This window comes from Danio aesculapii, chromosome 4, assembly GCF_903798145.1.
Source record: "Danio aesculapii chromosome 4, fDanAes4.1, whole genome shotgun sequence".
Taxonomy (NCBI): Eukaryota; Metazoa; Chordata; class Actinopteri; order Cypriniformes; family Danionidae; genus Danio; species Danio aesculapii.
In genome coordinates, this window is record NC_079438.1 from 12,643,700 (window position 1) to 12,651,727 (window position 8,028).

Genomic DNA, 8,028 nt, shown 5'->3' on the forward strand with positions numbered 1-8,028 from the left:
GCATCAAACTTTACACAGGTAGGGAAGGTATTGATAAAAACAGTGACTAGAATGAGTGTCTCACAAGCCCGGCAAGCTCAGACGGGAGAGCATGAGACACTTAATCTCAGTGACGTGGGTTTGAGCCCTACATTGGGTTTTACTGTTACCCTTCTCTCTCTTTTCGGCAGCTTTCATCTGGATTCATCCTGCAGACCAAGTGAGACAAAGTTCGGCTTTTCTACAACAGTTGGTTTGGTGTCTGAGGCTCTGTGGCACAATCGGTTAGCTCGTTCGGCTGTTAATCAAAAGGTTGTTGCTTTGAGCCCATCCAGGGACGAACGAAGGCTTTTGCTGCCTTGCAACTGCTAACACGTGCATCGGGCAATGATCCTGGGCCACGTGCTGTCTGGCGTTACAAGATGACATCAGGATTTAGCAGAAGTTTGTTGTTCAGTGCCTGGATCGGCCAAGTTACTTATTCCAGTTGACTTAAAATCAGCATCAACCTTTACACAGGTAGGGAAGGTATTGATCAAAACAGTGACTAGAATAAATGTATCGGAAGCCCGGCCAGCTCAGTCGGTAGAGCATGAGACTCTTAATCTCAGGGTTGTGGGTTCGAGCCCCATGTTGGGCGTTTCTCTCTTTTCGGCAGCTTTCAATTGGATTCTTCGAGCATACCTATTGAGACAAAGTTCAGCATTTCTACTACAGCTGAGTTTCTCTCGAAGTCTCTGTGGTGCAATTGGTTAGCACGTTCGGGTGTTAACCAAAAGGTTGGTGGTTCGAGCCCACCCAGGGATGAATTAAGCCTTTCTCTGCCTAGCAACTGCTAACACGTGCACTGGGCATAGATCCTGGGCCACGTGCTGTCTGGCGTTACAAGATGACATCAGGATTTAGCAGAAGTTTGTTGTCCAGTACCTGTATTGGCCAATTTTTTTATATGCCAGTTGACAGAAAAAAAAACATTAAACTTTACACAGGTAGGGAAGGTATTGATCAAAACAGTGACTAGAATGATCGCATCGGAAGCCCGGCTAGCTCAGTCGGTAGAGCATAAGACTCTAAATCTCAGGGTCATGGGTTCGAGCCCCACGTTTGGCGTTTTTCTCTCTCTTTTTGGCAGCTTTCAAATGGATTCTTCGAGCATACCTATTGAGACAAAGTTCAGCATTTCTACTACAATTGTGTTGCTCTCGAAGTTTCTGTGGCGCAATTGGTTAGCGCGTTTGGCTGTTAACCGAAAGGTTGGTGGTTCGAGCCCACCCAGGGACGAACTAAGCTTTTCTCTGCCTTGCAACTGCTAACACGTGCACCGGGCAATGATCCTGGGCCACGTGCTGTCTGGCGTTACAAGATGACATCAGGATTTAGCAGAAGTTTGTTGTCCAGTGCGTAGATAGACCATGTTACTTATTCCAGTTGACTTAAAATCAGCATCAAACGTTACACAGGTAGGGAAGGTATTGATCAAAACAGTGACTAGAATGAGTTTCTCACTAGCCCGGCTAGCTCAGTCGGGAGAGCATGAGACACTTAATCTCAGTGACGTTAGTTCAAGCCTCACGTTGGGTTTTTCTGTTACCTTTCTCTCTCTCTTTTCGACAGCTTTCATTTGGGTTCATCCAGCAGACCAAGTGAGACAAAGTTCAGCGTTTCTACCACAGTTGGTATATTTAGTCTGAGTCTCTGTGGCACAATCGGTGAGTGTGTTCGGCTGTTAACCAAAAGGTTGTTGCTTTGAGCCTATCCAAGGATGAACGAAGGCTTTTGCTGCCTTGCAACTGCTAACACGTGCACCGGGCAATGATCCTGGGCCACGTGCTGTCTGGCGTTACAAGATGACATCAGGATTTAGCAGAAGTTTGTTGTCCAGTGCCTGGATCGGCCAAGTTACTTATTCCAGTTGACTTAAAATCAGCATCAAACGTTACACAGGTAGGGAAGGTATTGATCAAAACAGTGACTAGAATGAACGCATCAGAAGCCCGGCTAGCTCAGTCGGTAGAGCATGAGACTCTTAATCTCAGGGTCGTGGGTTCGAGCCCCACGTTGGGTGTTTTTCTCTCTCTTTTCGGCAGCTTTCAATTGGATTTTTCGAGCATACCTATTGAGACAAAGTTCAGCATTTCTACTACAGTTGTGTTGCTCTCGAAGTCTCTGTGGCGCAATTGGTTAGCGCGTTCGGCTGTTAACCGAAAGGTTGGTGGTTCGAGCCCACCCAGGGACGAATTAAGGTTTTCTCTGCCTTGCAACTGCTAACACTTGTACCGGGCAATGATCCTGGGCCACGTGCTGTCTGGCGTTACAAGATGACATCAGGATTTAGCAGAACTTTGTTGTCCAGTGCCTAGATAGACCAAGTTACTTATTCCAGTTGACTTAAAATCAGCATCAAACGTTACACAGGTAGGGAAGGTATTGATCAAAACAGTGACTAGAATGAGTTTCTCACTAGCCCGGCTAGCTCAGTCGGGAGAGCATGAGACACTTAATCTCAGTGACGTTAGTTCAAGCCTCACGTTGGGTGTTTCTGTTACCTTTCTCTCTCTCTTTTCGGCAGCTTTCATTTGGGTTCATCCAGCAGACCAAGTGAGACAAAGTTCAGCGTTTCTACCACAGTTGGTATATTTAGTCTGAGTCTCTGTGGCACAATCGGTGAGTGCGTTCGGCTGTTAACCAAAAGGTTGTTGCTTTGAGCCTATCCAAGGATGAACGAAGGCTTTTGCTGCCTTGCAACTGCTAACACGTGCACCGGGCAATGATCCTGGGCCACGTGCTGTCTGGCGTTACAAGATGACATCAGGATTTAGCAGAAGTTTGTTGTCCAGTGCCTGGATCGGCCAAGTTACTTATTCCAGTTGACTTAAAATCAGCATCAAACGTTACACAGGTAGGGAAGGTATTGATCAAAACAGTGACTAGAATGAGTTTCTCACTAGCCCGGCTAGCTCAGTCGGGAGAGCATGAGACACTTAATCTCAGTGACGTTAGTTCAAGCCTCACGTTGGGTGTTTCTGTTACCTTTCTCCCTCTCTTTTCGGCAGCTTTCATTTGGGTTCATCCAGCAGACCAAGTGAGACAAAGTTCAGCGTTTCTACCACAGTTGGTATATTTAGTCTGAGTCTCTGTGGCACAATCGGTTAGTGCATTCAGCTGTTAACCAAAAGGTTGTTGCTTTGAGCCCATCCAGGGACAAACGAAGGCTTTTGCTGCCTTGCAACTGCTAACACGTGCACCGGGCAATGATCCTGTCGGTAGAGCATGAGACTCTTAATCTCAGGGTCGTGGGTTCGAGCCCCACGTTGGGCGTTTCTGTTACCCTGCTTCCTGCTTCGCTACTGTTCGGACGTCTTTGCCTACTGCTCCGCTCACTTGCTTTTATATCTTAAACCCTAATTTTAACTTGAGCCTATCAGCACAGTGCTCAATCGACACAGCTTGAAGATCAGCATCGATTCTACAAACTTTCTGGAATATAGCTTTACTAACAAGAGGGGAATTATCGTCTAAACAATCCTCCCGCTTCCAGCTATCAGCTGCTCACATTCCTGAGACGGGAAAACACGGCTGTGAAAATGCCTCTGGATCGGATTAATTCAGATTCTCACTGCTGTACAAACTGCCACAAACTTCTACAAAAGATTGCAGTTCTTGAAACAAAGTTACTTGCGATCCAACCAGAACTGCAGCGTCATTGTGGACGCTCACAGCAAATAGCCGGTGAGTCCCATAAATCTATTCCTACCACTATTTCGAGCACTGAAAAACAGATTAAAACTGTGGAAAATGAGTATTGGCATAAACAAGGTGCGAGACCAAAGGGTACTCGCGGGGTCAGATCATACGCTGCCGCATTAGCGTCCTCTACCCCAAATACAGCTCGGACTCAAATACAGCTTGAGAACAGATATGAAGTATTGAGTAATATGGGTGAAGAATCCCCAAATGCAGTCAGACAGAGATCGCATGACTCAGCAGCTAACTCTGCATGGAACAGAGGCTCAAGGCCGACTAGACAGCGGCATTCTGCTCCGATCGCACCTGAGATAAGAACACTAGTTGTAGGAGATTCAATAATCAGGAGTTTTAGGAGCAAATCTACAATGACATACTGCTTCCCTCATGCAACATTTTCTGATGTAAACAAAGAACTTAAGGAAATTCTGAAAAAGCACAAGACTGCAAAACGGATTATCATCCATGTGGGGAAGAATGATATTCGGAAGGAACAGTCAGAACTGCTCAAGAGAGATTTCTGTGAGCTCTTGGAAACAGTTAAAAGAGTGAAAATTCAGCCGTTCATCAGTGGACCACTCCCTGCAAGAGGGACAAATATGTTTTCACGGCTGCTTGGTCTAAAAGTATGGCTACAGAAAGCATGTAACAGGAAAGGAGTGAATTTTATTGACAACTTCAATCTCTTCTGGAACCAAAGACAACTGTTGACATCAGACGGCCTTCACCCAAACAAACTTGGTGCAAAGGTGCTAAAGGACAATATCTTCTTCTCCCTCCATCATCCATCAGCTGTATGTGCCACTGACCTCAATCCAAATGGCACATACACACCTAGCAAATGTCCAGATGACCACAGGACCTCAAATCAGCTCCCGAGTGCACTTGGGGCTGATGCATCACCCAAGGACAGTGATAACGCCACGTAGCCAAAACACCCACTGTTGATAGAGACACTATCGCTGGCCCACTGCTCAACAGAGACAGACTGTGACGCATCAGAACAGCATCATGTCTCGTCACTAAAAAATTATCCTCAGGAAAACACCAAGGAAAACATATTTCAGCACCCAGAATCTCCAGAGCCACAGCCTCTGTCACCAGACACGTTCTCATTATCATCTTGCTCGCCTCTCTTGGGTTTCTCAAAAAAGATGGAGGAACTGGTGCATGCTGGAACTAAACTTTCACACTCTATTGCCGCAAGCCCCCAGTTACCAACCAAAAAGCGGCCTGCTCCACAACCACCTCTGAGCCCACCTGGAAGAGCCCTCCGACATTTGCCCCACCGCCAGGGCCCAAACAACAACGCACCATCTTCAGCTGGTGAACAAAACTGCTCTCCATGATGTGTCTCGGGTGCCTGCTTAGATAACAGTGTCTTTATCAGATGTTTACAGAACAAGCAGGAACCCAGTGTGCCTGTAGCTTTCTCTACACATATATGTGTTGTATTACGTGACAGAAAACTGAAGACTTTTTCAGGCCGTATAGCAAATCACTCAAATCTTGTGTCTATTAAATATAAATCTGAGACTACTGTAGCAAAAACAGCTAAAACTGTTAAGTTAGCACTTTTAAACATCCGATCACTCAACAATAAGTCACTTTTAGTCAATGATTTTATCAGCTCAAATTGCCTTGATTTTATGCTTTTAAATGAAACTTGGCTAGATGACAGCTGTAGTGCAGCAGTTCTGAATGAAACAGCTCCTTTAAACTTTGACTTTTTGAGTGTTTGCAGAGCCAATAGGAGAGGTGGAGGCATTGCTGCCCTGTTTAAAGATGTCTATGAGTGTAAACAAGTGTCATCTGGTGACTTTTTGTCTTTTGAATATCTGAGTATAGCACTGAAAGGTGCTCCACGTATCTTACTGATCATTATCTACAGACCTCCAAAATATTCTCCAACTTTTATTGATGATTTTACAGAGCTGTTATCAATAGTAACCTCTGAATTTGACTATTTTACCATTGCTGGGGATTTTAATATTCACATTGATAATCCAGAAATCAATACTGTAAAAGAACTGATGACTGTTTTGAACACTTTTGATCTGACTCAGCATGTTCAAGGACCCACACACAATCGTGGACACACTCTTGATCTACTTATAACTAAGGGTTTACACATTTCATCAACTGTTGTTAAGGATGTTGCACTAGCTGATCATTTCTGTATTTTCTTTGACATATTGATCACTCCAGCTATTAAAGACAGATCTGTCTCTGTCAGAAAGAGATGCATAAATGAGAACACTAATGAGCAGTTTATGAAGGCCATATCGCTAGCACCAAGTATATCTGCAGACTCTGTTGATTCTCTTCTTGATTTGTTTAACTCTAAAGTTAAAAATGTCATAGATGACATTGCTCCTGTTAAAGCCAAGAAGATAACTAGCAGGCAAAGCGGATCTTGGACTAGGTCCCTAAAAATACAAATGGCGAAAAGACAGTGCAGAAAAGCTGAGCGTATGTGGAGAAAGACCAAACTAGTAGTCCATTATAATATCTATAAAGACAGTCTTCGTGCTTTTAATATGGAACTAAAAACTGCTAGGCAGACTTTCTTTTCAAGCCTTATAAACAGCAACGTAAACAATGCTCGTAAACTCTTTGCAACGATAGAGAAACTCACAACCCCCCCCAGTCGGATTCCCAGTGAGCTACTCTCTGAAAGCAAATGTAATGAGTTTGCTCATTTCTTTACTGACAAGATCAATAATATCAGAAAGACAATCAGCTCATCCAATCAGCCAAGTTGTGTCGACGTCAGACTAGCTCAACCACAACTTAAGAAATCAGACATTATGTCCGATTTCATGGCAATTAATGGCAAAATCTTAGAAGAGATCATGCAAGTTGTGAAAACATCAACCTGCAGTCTTGACACGCTCCCCACATCGTTCTTTAAAACGGTGTTGACCTGCTTAGAAATGGATCTTCTAAAAGTGGTAAATGCTTCACTTCTCTCGGGGATTTTTCCTAACTCACTTAAAACTGCAGTTGTTAAACCTCTCTTGAAGAAGAGCAACCTGGATAATACCCTATTGAGCAATTACAGGCCCATCTCAAATCTCCCTTTCATTGGCAAAATCATTGAAAAAGTTGTTTTTAACCAGGTTAACAAGTTCCTAAACTTCAAGGGGTGTTTAGACAATTATCAATCTGGTTTCAGACCACATCACAGTACAGAGAGCGCCCTTATAAAGATAATCAATGACATCCGCCTAAATACAGATTCAGGCAAACTAACAGTGCTGGTACTGCTCGATCTCAGTGTTGCATTTGACACTGTCGATCACAGCATACTTCTGGATAGGCTGGAAAACTGGGTTGGGCTGTCTGGGACGGTCCTCAAATGGTTCAGATCTTACCTTGAAGGAAGAGGTTACTATGTCAGTATAGGTGACCATAGGTCGAGGTGGACACCCATGACATGTGGAGTCCCACAAGGCTCGATTCTGGCACCACTCCTGTTCAACCTTTATATGCTCCCTCTGAGCCAAATAATGAGAAAAAATCAAATCTCCTACCACAGCTATGCTGATGACACTCAGATCTACCTAGCCTTACTGCCTAATGACTACAGCCCCATTGACACCCTCTGCCAATGCATTGATGAAATTAACAATTGGATGTGCCAAAACTTTCTTCAATTAAACAAAGAGAAAACTGAAGTGATTGCGTTTGGGAACAGAGATGAGGTTCTCAAGGTGAATGCGTACCTTGGCTCTAAGGGTCAAACAACAAAAAATAAGGTCAAGAATCTTGGTGTGACTCTGGAGTCAGATCTGAGTTTTAATAGTCATATCAAAGCAGTTAGTAAATCAGCATACTATCATCTCAAAAACATTGCAAGAATTAGATGCTTTGTTTCCAGTGAAGACTTAGAGAAACTTGTTCATGCTTTTATCAGCAGCAGGGTGGATTACTGTAATGGCCTCCTCACTGGCCTTCCCAAAAAGACAGTCAGACAGTTGCAGCTCATCCAGAACGCTGCGGCCAGAATTCTGACCAGAACCAGGAAATCAGAGCACATCACACCTGTCCTCAGGTCTTTACACTGGCTCCCAGTCACATTCAGAATAGATTTTAAAGTATTGTTACTGGTCTATAAATCACTAAACGGCCTATGACCTCAATACATTACAGATATGCTCACTGAATACAAACCTAACAGATCACTCAGATCTTTAGGATCAAATAGATTAGAAATCCCAAGAGTTCAGTCAAAGCAGGGTGAATCGGCATTCAGCTACTATGCCCCCCACTGCTGGAATCAGCTTCCAGAAATGATCAGAT

General features: G+C 44.0%; 1 protein-coding gene and 3 non-coding genes across 4 annotated transcripts in view; 3 read left to right on the plus strand and 1 right to left on the minus strand.

Moving 5' to 3' along the window:
• LOC130222051 (gastrula zinc finger protein XlCGF57.1-like) overlaps nucleotides 1-8,028 on the minus strand; it is a 429,619-nt gene that overhangs the window by 313,778 nt on the left and 107,813 nt on the right. The window lies entirely within an intron of this gene.
• On the plus strand, nucleotides 1,187-1,260 carry trnan-guu (transfer RNA asparagine (anticodon GUU)). The gene has a single exon. It is a non-coding gene; the product is annotated as a tRNA-Asn (tRNA).
• Nucleotides 1,972-2,044, plus strand: trnak-cuu (transfer RNA lysine (anticodon CUU)). The gene has a single exon. It is a non-coding gene; the product is annotated as a tRNA-Lys (tRNA).
• trnan-guu (transfer RNA asparagine (anticodon GUU)) lies at nucleotides 2,142-2,215 on the plus strand. The gene has a single exon. It is a non-coding gene; the product is annotated as a tRNA-Asn (tRNA).